This window comes from Humulus lupulus, chromosome 4, assembly GCF_963169125.1.
Source record: "Humulus lupulus chromosome 4, drHumLupu1.1, whole genome shotgun sequence".
Classification (NCBI taxonomy): Eukaryota; Viridiplantae; Streptophyta; class Magnoliopsida; order Rosales; family Cannabaceae; genus Humulus; species Humulus lupulus.
In genome coordinates, this window is record NC_084796.1 from 43,690,850 (window position 1) to 43,704,044 (window position 13,195).

A 13,195-nucleotide genomic window follows, 5' to 3' on the forward strand; every position below is an offset into this window, starting at 1 on the left:
AGAGAGTTAATTATAATTAACGAGATAGGCAGGAAAGGACGGTTTTGCCCTTGGTGGCTGTTAAGGGTTTTATTTAAGTCTAGGGGAAATATTATCTTCTGAACTAAGGATAGATATAAACCATTTGAAGGCTGTAGAAACTTGCAAAAACAGAGTGTCTTCATCTTCTTCCTCCTTTTGTCTTTAGATTTTTTAGCTTCATTTGAGGAATCAAGCTAAGGAAGTGAACCTTGAGGGTCTAGGGTTGTGTTCCACCATTGAAGAAAGTTCCATACTGAGCTTGAGGTAAGTTTCTAGCCATTGAAACTCAGGTTTATGCTCTGTTTTCCTTTTGGTTTTCATTTGGGATTTTGAGTTGGATAGTGAGAATTGATGGGAATTTTTTCCTATGATTGATTGGGTTATGATGCCTAGGACTTGTAGAGTGGGTATTTGGGTTCACTTGGAAGTTTAAATGGAGTTTGGGATCAGGTTTTTAAGGTTGGAAATGGAGAAGTTGAAGGAGAGAAAAACCAGGGCTGAAAAAACCCTGGTTGTAGCACTACAGCGCCAAAAGGAGGGCGCTACAGTGCTACCCAAGGACAGTTATCCCTGTCTATAGCGCTATGGCGCTAGGGGGGCAGCGCTACCCTGCTTTTCGTGGTTCCTATTTTGGGCATTTTTTAGGGTTTTTGGCTCGGGGTTTCAATTCCTAAGGCTCGTGATCTAATCTACTAACCATTTGGGTACGATTCGAGGTCCCGGGAGAGAGGTTTAGGTCATGAACCTTTCATTGCTCATTTTCATTGATGGAAGTTATATTTGGTTATGACTAGGTGACTGCTAAGGAATCAAAGGATCGATCGTTCTCAAGGGTTACTCTTTTAACTTGTTTCTTGCTCGAACCAGAGGTAAGAAAACTGAACCCCATATGTGACATGCATGATTATTAATGAGGCATGTTGAGTGATGTATATGTGGACATTGATTGCATATCAAATGCTTAGCAAAACTTGCTTACTTGTGAATGGCACTAACTCATTAGTCAGAATTGGCAATGGTGTCGTTATTAACTGTGAAGCTGTGACTCATTAGTCAAGTTCAACAGTAATACTGAGCACTGATCGTATGGTAATGACTTATGAGTCAAGAACGATATTAGCGTGTTTAACGCAAGCCAAAAATATTAGATCTAATCGACATAAGCATTATCGTCCTGAGCATGAAATGCTTGACCGACCTTAAGTTCGATGAAAAACAAAAGCGCTTTTCTAGTCTAATGGCTAGTTACTTAGAGTCAGGGCCAGAAGGCCCAGGTGACTGCATCGTCACATGGCTAAGGGTGCAGAGCCCAAGTTAGTGACTCACTCATCAGTTACTCATTTGGTTTAAGTTAGTGACTCACTCACCAATCACTCATCTGGTTTAAGTTAGTGACTTACTCATCAGTCACTCATCTGATTAGGTCTACACGCCCCAGCATGATTATTAGAATCTCGATATTATCTTATTAGGGCTACAAGCCCCAACATGGTTACTAGAATCTTGAAGTGATATTTACTCATCTATTTAGGGCTATAAGCCCAGTATGATTATCATAATCATCATTTGATATTGTATACATGCAGTAATGAGTTTTTTTGCTAAGCCTTGGCTCACGGGTGCTATGAGATGCAGGTAAAGGGAAAGAAAAGCTCACCCAGCCTTGAGTGGAGAGCTTAGGTGGCGATGTGTACATATGCGGCCGCTTGACCACCACGGCCAAGGTGTTTCTCAAAGGAGCTAGGGGTTAACCTTATTTTTACTGCTTAGGTCGGCGGGTTGTAATTTTTACATTGTAATGACCATTTTGGATTGTAAATAACTTGTGAACGTTTTTATGGGCCCATGTACAGTTTTATGTTTTAAATAAAATATATCATTTCCTTTTGATCGAGTTTTTCACCTTAGCCTATTAATAACACCTAGATGCACGTTTATAACCAAATGACTCGATTAGCAAGTTAAGCACGGTTCAAAGTTCACAGTAACGGTCTTGGAGTAATCAGGGCATTACATTAATGGTTATTCATTATCGCATTGTGACTAGGTTATGCCGCAAGGGATCAGGATTATGGATCGTGCTCGGGCCTGCCATATGCTAGTTGCTCAGGACTTTAGGTAAGAAAACTTCACTCGAGTTATGAATGGGGCTTATACCCCTGATAATGAATATGTTATGAATGTAAACATATCTATATCTGAGAATATATGGATAGGCATGCTTGTATAGCCATTAGTTACTTGTTATGCATTGTGCATTTATAATTATATATGTTCCAGGCCGGCCTATGGGTTTCGGGGGCCGATAGCAAGCGTGTGGAACATAACCCGGCCTAAGGGTGCCGGGGTCGACTAAAAGATCAAAGGACTCGGCCTAAGGGCGTCGGGCCTGGATATTATACAATAAATAGAAGTGTGGTTCATACTTAATTATTTCTATTGATTGATGAGTTGGGTTTATGTGTTTAACTGAGTTGAATACTACTGTTGGTTGGTTGCTTTTATTTTATTTTTAAATAAATCTAATGATTTATGTTTACCGCTTTTATACTGTTGCTTAGTTGTGCATGTTGGTTTAAGTTTTCTTGTTGAGCCTTGGCTCACGGGGGCTACGTGGTGCAAGTAAGGGAAAGGGATGGCCGGACCAGCCTTGAGTTGGAGAGCTTCAGGGGCGGTGTGTACATAAGCAGCTTACTCGATCGCCACGGTCGGGATAGCTTGGGTGGAACTAGGGTTAAACCTTGTTTTGCCTCTTAGGACGGCTAAGTTGTATTCTATTTGTCTTTTACAAGTCTATAAAATGATTTTGGGATCCCATGTATAAACTTAATATTTTAATGAAAAATAATCATTTTGTTGACCAACCTTTTTAATACCTGACCTTGACTTAGTCTTTAATTACACATTTAAGTTCAAATGACTCACTTAGCAGTTAAGCACTATTTTAAACACATAGTGTAACAGTCTTGGTTAACTAGGGCGTTACACTCGTAGTCCATCAAGTTTCCTTGAGTCTTTTAGTAGAAATCAACGATCTTCCTATCCTTATGAAAGCTCACACCTTTGCCTTCCAGGTCGTTCCTGTAACACACAAGGACGTGTGTGGGCACGTAGGATTCATAGGTTGATTTTAGGCTCTCTAGATGTTTTTAACACATGAGATCTAGAAAGGCTTGAGAAGAGAGTCTAATAACCTAGAAACAACTCACTTAGAAAATAATTACTTCTTTTCAGGTTTATAAAGATAATTAAAACTATTTTAATATTCTTTATTTAATTAAATTAAAATTGATCAATTATAACCAATTAATTATTTAATTTAAATCATATTTAAAATGCAATAATTAAATATACAAATTAATTTGAAATTCAAAATTTAAATTCTAGGGATGTGGCACAATATGTGCCTCCACATTATGTTATCCCTGATTTTTTTTATTTGTTTGTTTAATTTATTTTAAGAAAACATATTTATTCCCAAAAATAAATATCATTTAATTCAAAATTAACCTTATCTTAAAATCTATTTGTTTGAATAATTATCTTATAATAAGATAATAATTAAACTCTCTCAAGTATTAATCCAAACATGATTGATATTTATTTTAACTAATATAAAGTTTTTCAAATAAAAACTAATTAGTCAATTAATCAATTACCTATAATTATCACATAATTATTTCCTTGCCCTAGAAAACTAATTCATTTACAATTTAGTCATTTTTTTCTATTAATCTTCCTTGTGACATCCTTACCCTTGATAGTGTAGGACAAAGGCAACCCGAGAACCATGGACCTATAATACAAAGGTCCAATAAACTGGATTATTAATTAAAAAAAATTAATTCAATAGTCTTCTTTATTAATTCCATGATTGCTTCACTATAAATATGGAATTGCACTCTAAGTATTTATAGAATTATGTTTAGAGAGTTTTCTCTTGTAGTCCATTGATATAATCAATAAATGTAGTTTTGTTCTCCATTTATTGGTTCGTTAATTAGAGCTGGTCAAAATTAATGTTTTACCCTTCTAATTACCTATTGTTCCTTAAGTATCATTAATTCACTAGCAAATAATTAATCTATAATCATATTATAGAATAGAGCTCAATAAGTATTCAGTTCCAGAATTAACCCTCAAGGGAACCAATATTTGATATGTTGGGAAAGCATGGATTCCATTGTAAAATCATGTTCCCAGCCATTCATGATATTGAATCTCTAAAACGAAAGTCACTAGCCTTATTATGTCAAGAAACCTTAATGAATTAATTAAAAGATCCAATTAATACAAAACAAGAGTTCATGATTACTCAGGATTTGGACTGATCTACAATTTATCATCCATTATGATATGAATTAAACCTATATGAAAAACGGTAAGTTTATAAAGATAATTAATTCATATCGTTCCTATCATATATAATCACTATTATATAGAACATCTTTACCAAGATGTCTATCCACATCAGCAATCTTAATCTAGATTACTCGCATCCCATATGCTTAGTAAACCGTACTAGCAACCATTTATTAAAGATTTTGTATTTTAATATGTTGCTGACTATTTTATTCATTATACATGATCTTAATTCTCTCGTACTAATACAAGATCATATTCTCATAAATCAATATGGAATTTTCTGATATTTATACAAATTATTCAAACAAATAATTATAACATTTAAATATAATAAAATTTTACTTTTATTTAAAGCAATAAAATGTCTTTTCACATACTTTTAGGGCATAAACCTTAACATGATGCCCTTTGGCTAGCTGTATGAGGAAGTCAGAGTAATGCTATCTATTAGGATCTTTTTTAGCTAGCTATTTTTACCTTTCGGTGTGTTGCATCTTTGCATCTTTATGTTATGTTATGTACATTTGCTTTGTTGGAAAGTTTGTATGTTTATTTCTTCCTTGCTTTTCTTTTTAGTTGGAGAATTCAGGAAGTTTTGTCTAATTCCTATTTCTCTTTCAACTCAAACTATGTTATCGTTTGTTTCTGTTTTAATGATATTGTTCCCTTGCTCCTCTAATGAAGGGCGTTTCGGCACCAAAAAAAAAAATAGCGGAGCTCCTCCTCGTGGTGAAGGATGATGGATGGTTTTCAACATTTTTTTTATAACAATGTGGTGGTGATGGTGGTATTGGTGGCTACCATGGGTGTAGCTGAGAGAGATTAACATATTTTTTTATGTATACAGTATAGGGGATATTTTTTAATTAGACCCCCACATATGATGCATAGAAACTCGAATTTTCATATATATTTCAATCTTGTAAAAAATAATATACACAAATTCAACTTTATTTTATTTAAAAACTTTAAAATTATTGTCCCCTAATAACTATAATAATATTTATTATTATATGAGTCTATTTTAAATAAAAAAAAATTATTAAAGAGAATAAATATATTATATTAAAAATTTGCTAAAAAAAGGCTTTCAAGCGAGTCAAATTATTTTTTCGCCAAGTTGGCACTTGAGTTCAAGTCATTCAGATTTTATAAGGTAAATTTTAGTTTCTATGCTTAATGGGGGGTCCTAATTAAAAAAATATAGGCATTTTAGTCATTTCAAAATGATGCCAATTGTTTTACTATACCCAAAAATACTCCTGCCATAATTTTCCCTCCCACTTCCTCTTCTCTCTTCTCTCTTCTCTCTTCTCTCTTTTCTTTTCTCTCTTTCTCTCTCTCTCTCTCTCTCTCTCTCTCTCTCTCTCTCTCTCTCTCTCACCTCACGTTACCACCAACACCACCACCCACGGTAGCGACGATGACACCACCAACAGCAGAAAAACCTCCATAACTTCGACCATTTATAGAGACAAACACAATACCCAAAACAACATATATTTTGAGGATTCTTGGAGTAGAAATTTATGGATAAGTATTTTTTTTCTTAAATACTTATATTAGTGATGTTTCCTTCAATATTTTTTTGGCATTTTGAATAGATCTGAGCAATATTTGTACAAATTGTTGGTTTGTTTTTGAAAGTTTTTTGGATCTGTGTTTTCTAGATTTTTTCAAGGTTTCTGTATGCTCGATGCTTGTTTAATGGTGTTGTTCATTAGCATGTTTTTTGGTTGCTCGATGCCTGCTCAATGCATGCTCGATGATGTTGTTCATTATCATGTTATTCTATATGCTCGATGCAGGCTCGATGGTGTTGCGTATATGTATGTGTGTTGTGGTTGCTCGATGGATGCTCGATGCTTGCTAGATGTAGGCTTGATGGTGTTAATTATATGCATGTGTATTGTGTTTTCTTGATGGATGCTCGATGCTTACTCGATGGTTGCACAATACATGTTCGATGGTAGCTGATTTTTTTTCAGACATTGATTATGGGTATTTTTTATTTTATTTCAGGTTATACTCTTTACGTATTTGTTTCCTACAACGGTATTCGGGAAACAGATTGTAGGAAATGGTATTTTAACGATTTTCAATGTAAAGTGATACTGATGGAGAAGGATGTAATCGTAGCATCCTAAAACTCCTAATAAGGATTAGTATGTTGATTAGTGTGTCTGGAGGGCATAATTGGAAATTATGTGATTTTAATCAAATATATATGAGATTATGTGGATTATGTGTAACGTCCCAAACTTGCTAATAAGACTTATTGTCTTGATTAGCATGTCAGGAGGGCAATAATTGATTTAATTATGTTATTATGTGGATTAAATGATTATTTGATTAGAAATGCATGTTTAGGTGAATTAAATATGCATGTGGGCCCATTTTGGTTAATAGGGGCATAATTGTAATTTTGGCCCGTTGAGGGCATAAATGTGAATTATATGCGTGTTATGCTTGATACCACAAGATTGTGGTGATATATTTGTGATGTGTGATCTGAGACAGTCCTAGGGAGCAAAATGGCGAAATAGTCACATCAGGGTTGAATACTCGGCTCGGGGTGAGCCTTGGGGTATTTTGGGAACATAACATGTGTTCGGGATTTACCGTGTAACAGGTAGTGATTTAGTGATGGTTTAAGTATGTCAGGGGTTAAATTGGGGATTTATAGGAACACTCGAGGAATTAGGGGAAATGGCCTATGTTGGGTTTTAAGCTTGGAAACCCAAATCTTAAGGCTCGGGAAGGATTATACTACCCGATTAAGTAGAATTTGAGCTCCCAAAGGCTAGTATTTTAGTTCAAAGTTCTTAATTGGTTAGGTATTGATGGATGTTTATTTATTATGGTGTTGTGATTAGGTTTTCATGTCAAAGCTCGAGTTTAGGGGATCGTGCTCAGGATCGCGTTAATCTGTCAGCTCGGGACACAGGTAAGATAACTGTTTGTGCCCGTAAAGCAGAGCATGGCCCAAGTATTTGTGTTTCAGGGCGTGGCCCTAATATTTGTGTTTAATATATGTGGGAATACTTGTAAATACTATGCTATGTTGTGAATGATTATGAATGAACGACGAAGGTCGAGAACGGCAAAGGCCGGGAACGGCGAAATCACGTTGAGTGCAGGCCGCTAGGGCAAGACACTCTAAGGGTGTTGTATCCACTCGCTCAGTGAAGACCGCGAACCCAGGGCCTGGCAAAGCACCTGGGTCGGCATAGGCCGCTATATGTTTAATTTGTTGTCTATTTAAATTGTACATTATTGGACTGACTGTGATGTGTTATGTGTTGAGTTTTCTTGCTAGGCTTTGGCTCATGGGTGCTCTATGATGCAGGTAAGGGCAATGGAAAGGTAGATCAACCATGAGTTGGAGAGCGTGGAGCGGCGTGTACATGTTCGGCCTGCCTGGCTGCCACGACCGGGGTTATTTTGAGGAATATGTTGTAATGGTTGGTTTTGTCGCCTAGGTCAACTGTTTTCACATTTTTTAGTTGTAAAATACTTTCAAATAGTATCTTTGGATCCCAAATGTATAACTTTTATAATTTTAAATGAATGTCAAAAACTTTATAATTAATGTTATCCAATGAGTCTTTATTTCAATTTAATCACACTTTTCAACCTAAAACCTCAATTAGAGAGCTAATGGCACATTTATAAATCACATGATAATAGCTCTAAGGTAGTAGGGCATTACAACTTTGTATCAGAGCGTGCCAAGGTTTATAGTTCTTGGAGATCGACCGAACATGTACGCTCGCTGCCAAAGAGAAGCTTGACTCAGGATTGGTCGGTATAAAAAGAACTATGTGTTTAACTACTTGTTTAAGTTGCTCTATTTGCCTGAATATTATAAATAGAGCATGATGAATGTGTTTATATATGTATGATGCTAGGGCACAGCCCCTTGATTGTTATATGCTTATGTTATGTGCATGTGGTGTGAATTGATGTTTGTATTGGATTGATGGAACTGGGAGGTGGTTTTGGACGTTGTTATCATGCCTGATGTGTGGTGTCATTGATTGCAGACATGTTGAAGCTATGCCTCAGTGATCGAATAAACTCTACGACAATGTGGCCGAAGATGACAACTAAGGTCAGGACCCTCCACCTACCCCACAGAATCAGCAACAGTTGTTTGCCGAAATGGAAGCAAGGCTTCAACGGATGGAATAGGAGCTCCAAGAACTGAGGCAGCAAGCCCCTCCTTGGGGTATTGGGTTGCATATTCCAAAGGTTATGGCACCAGTGCCAGCCCAGCCTATGATGGAAAATAGTTGGGAGCTCTTGTACGATAGATTAAGGAAGTAGCACCCTCCCACCTTTGAGGGTGGTCCAGACCCACTACAGGCAGAGCAGTGGATGAATATGATTTCTTCCATCCTGGATTTCATGAGGGTGGAAGGGAACGAGAGGTTCGCCTGTGCCAGCTATATGTTGAGAGAAGACGCCTGCATTTGATAGGAATTTGTGTCCTAGAAGAGAGATGCGACAGCTATGACTTGAGAATAATTTAGAGATGTCTTCAACAAGAAATACTACAGTCCAAGCTGCAAATGTGGATGCATTTGTTAATCGGATGATGGTTACAGAATACGCACTGAAGTTTGACCTGTTGGTGAAGTTCGCTCCGAACTTGGTGCCTACTGATATGGCATGGAGGGATCAATTTGTGCGAGGATTGAATGTTATGATAGCCCGTGATGTTAGGATAACATTAGATCCGAGGACTACCATTTATTCTTAGGTAGTGGAGAAGGCCCTCACAGCTGAGGGGACTGAAGACCAAATATGCGGGAGGGCATCGCAAGGCGCAATGCTCGAAGGACGGTCCCTCCTTCCCTGGTTCTAGCTGGAGTAGTGGCCCCAGTGAGCAGAAGAGAAAGGCCCCACATTATTTTTTTCCTCCTGGTTCATATAGGAGGGCACGGGGTGCTTTCAGTGGCCGTCAGAGCAGAGGAGAGAACTGGAGGAGCTTCCCAGAGTGTCCTCGGTGCAGGCGACGACATCAGGGAGAGTGCAGAGTCAGAGCATGCTTTACTTGTGGGAGTGTTAGTCACTTGAGGAAGGACTGCCCACAAGCCAGAAAAGAAGAACTGAAGAAGAGTGGCAGTCTTACTCCAGCCAGAGTATTCACCTTGACCCAGGCCGAGGCTGAGACTAGTCCCTCAGTCGTGATAGGTCAGATTTCTAGTGTCAATTCTTCATTTACTACATTGATTGATTCAGGAGCTACTCATTCGTTTGTATCTACTAGAGTGATAGATCATTTGTGTAGACCTTGTGATATGGATGCTAGGGGATTCAAGACTTTGTTGCCAACTGGGGAACTGGTAGTCTCTAGAAGATAGTTTAGAGCATTACCAGTAGAGATAGACAGTAGGGAATTGTCTGTGGATTTGATTGAGCTAGCGATGGATGACTTTGATATGATTATGCGGGTGGATTGGTTATCAAAGTACGGGGCAACGATAGACTGCAAGTGAATAATGGTGACCTTTGAACCTGAAGGGGAAGTACCCTTTGTATTTGTGGGAATAGTGAGTGGGCCACGAGTACCTATGATCTCTGCACTGAAGGCTAGAGACCTAATGCAAGAAGGTTGCATTGGATTCCTAGCAAACATACTGGATACCTCTAGGATTGTTTCAGTTGGACTAGATGAAACTGAATTAGTATGTGAGTTTCCTGATGTATTCCCAGTAGACCTGCCAGGGTTGCCACCACACCGAGAGATCGAGTTCGTCATAGAGTTGGTGCCAGGAGCGGAGCCAATATCTAGGACACCTTATAGAATGGCTCCAACAGTGTTGAAGGAACTGCAGATTCAGTTGGAGGAGTTATTAGATTTCGGATTCATCAGACCCAGTTTTTCGCCATGGGGTGCTCCAGTGTTGTCGTTAAGAAGAAGGATAAATCCTTAAGGATGTGCATTGACTACAAAGAGCTGAATAAGTTGACCATTAAGAACAAGTACCCACTGCCCAGGATCGATGACTTGTTTGACCAACTATAGGGAAAGACGGTATTCTCCAAGATTGACCTTCAGTCCGGTTACCACCAGTTAAGGATTAAAAAGGAGGACATACCAAAGACCGCACTCCGGACGAGGTATGGACATTATGAATTCCTGGTCATGTCCTTTGGATTAACCAATGCCCCAACAGCCTTTATGGACTTGATGAATAGGGTCTTCAGGGATTATTTTGATAAGCTTGTGATCGTATTCATCGATGATATACTAGTGTACTCCCAGTCAGAGATAGAGCACGAGCAGCATCTTCGTTTGGTACTACAGTGGTTGAGAGAGCATAGGCTATATGCTAAGTTCAGCAAGTGTGAGTTTTGACTACCCCAAGTAACATTTCTGGGTCACATATTAAGTAAGGAGGGGATTCTGGTGGACCAAAGCAAGATTGAGGCAGTGAGAGATTGGCCCAGGCCAAGCAGTGTACCAGAGGTTAGGAGTTTCTTGGGATTAGCAGGGTACTATCGGCGGTTTGTTGAGGGATTCTCCAAAATAGCTACACCGTTGACTGAGCTGATGTGTAAGAAGACCAAGTATGTCTGGACAGATAGATGTGAGAACAGTTTCAAGGAATTGAAGTGGCGACTAATCATCGCCCCGATATTGAGTCTGCCATCATACATTGAGAAGTTTGTAGTCTACTGCGATGCTTTGAGGCAGGGTTTGGGGTGTGTATTGATGCAAGCTAGAAAGGCGATAGCCTACGCGTCGAGACAGCTGAAGGAGTATGAGCAGAGGTATCCCACTCACAATCTGGAATTGGCAGCAGTGGTATTTGCACTGAAGGTTTGGAGGCATTATCTATATGGAGAGAAGTGTGAATTATACACCGACCATAAAATTCTAAAGTATTTCTTTACTCAGAAGGATCTGAATACGCACAAAAGGCGTTGGCTAGAATTGGTAAAGGACTACGACTGCGACATTTTATACCACCCTGAGAAGGCCAATGTTGGACGACGGATTGAGTCGAAAGGGCCCAGAGCAGTTATTTAGTTCGAGGCAGATGTCATAGAGGTTGGCTGAAGAGATGACTAGAGCAAGAATTGAATTAGTAGTTGGTCAGCTAGCCAATATCGCTCTTTAGTCCATGCTCCTTGAGAGGATCAAGGAAGTGCAGAAGGAGGATCCCCAGATGAGGAAACACAGGGAGGATGTCTTGGTCAGAGTGGCTAAGGATTATTCTATTTCAAAGATGGGTTTACTGAGGTATAAGGGTCGGATTTGCGTTCCGACGAATTCCAGTATCAGGAGAGAGATTTTAGATGAGTCTCATACTACTCCCTACTCTTTACATTCGGGTACGATGAAGATGTACCAAGACTTGAGAACTTTGTATTGGTGGCCAGGGACAAAGATGGACGTAGTAGATTATGTGGCCAAGTGTTTGACCTGTCAGCAGGTGAAGGCTGAATAGCAGAGGCCAGTGGGGTTGTTGCAGCCTTTAGGGATTCCGGAGTGAAAATGGGAGGACATCACCATGGACTTCATGGTTGGATTATCGAAGACAGTAGGGCAGTCTGATTCGACATGGGTGATTGTGGATAGAAACACCAAATCAGCCCACTTTTTGCCCGTTAAGACAACTTATATAATGGAGCAGTATGTTTAGTTGTATGTAAAGGAAATTGTGCGATTACATGGGCCTCTGAGGTCGATAGTATCTGACAGGGACCCCACCTTCACCTCCAAGTTTTGAGAGTGCCTGCAAAAGGCTATGGGTACGCAGTTACGATTTAGTACCGCCTATCATCCTCAGACGGATGGATAGTCTAAGAGGACGATTCAAATACTAGAGGAAATGTTGCGAGCCTGTGTGATGGATTTTGGGGGATCTTGGAGTAAGTATCTCCCTTTGATTGAATTTTCATATAATAATAGCTATCAGGAGACTATCGGAGTGGCTCCATATGAAATGTTATATGGGAGGAAGCCCAGAACACCCATCCACTGGGATGAAATGGGTGAGAGAAAGTATTTAGGTCTTGAGGCTGTTCAGAGAACCAATGAGGTGATTGAGAAGATTAGAGCTTGGATGCTCACCTCCCAGAGTCGACAGAAGAGTTACTCAGATTTGAGACGCAAGAGTGTAGAGTTTCAAGTCGGTGATCATGTATTTCTCAGAGTTTCTCCCTTGAGAGGGGTGGTGAAATGATTTGGAGTGAGGGGCAAGTTAAGCCCGAGGTTTGCTTGTCCCTTTGAGATTCTGGAATGGGTTGGAGAGGTAGCCTATAGATTGGCAATGTCTTTTTCCTTATCAGGGGTTCACAACGTATTTCATGTGTCCATGCTCCGAAAGTATGTATCTGATCCTATGCACGTACTGAGTTATGAGAACCTAGAGCTGGTTCAAGACTTGTCTTATGAGGAGAAGCCAGTACAAATTCTAGATCGGAAAGATAAAGTCTTGCGGAACAAGACCATTTCCTTGGTAAAAGTGTTGTGGAGGAGCAACAAAGTGGAAGAGACAACTTGGGAGCTTGAGAATGATATGCGGGATCGAAATCTCGAGCTATTCAGGTAAATTTTGAGGACGAAATTTCTGTAAGGAGGGGATAGTTGTAACGTCCAAAATTTGCTAATAAGGCTTAGTGTCGTGATTAGCGTGCTGGGAGGGCAATAATTGATTTAATTATGTTATTACGTGAATTAAATGATTATGTGATTAGAAATGCATGTTTAGGTGAATTAAATATGCATGTGGGTCCATTTTGGTTAATAGGGGCATAATTGTAATTTTGGCCCGTTGAGGGCATACATGTG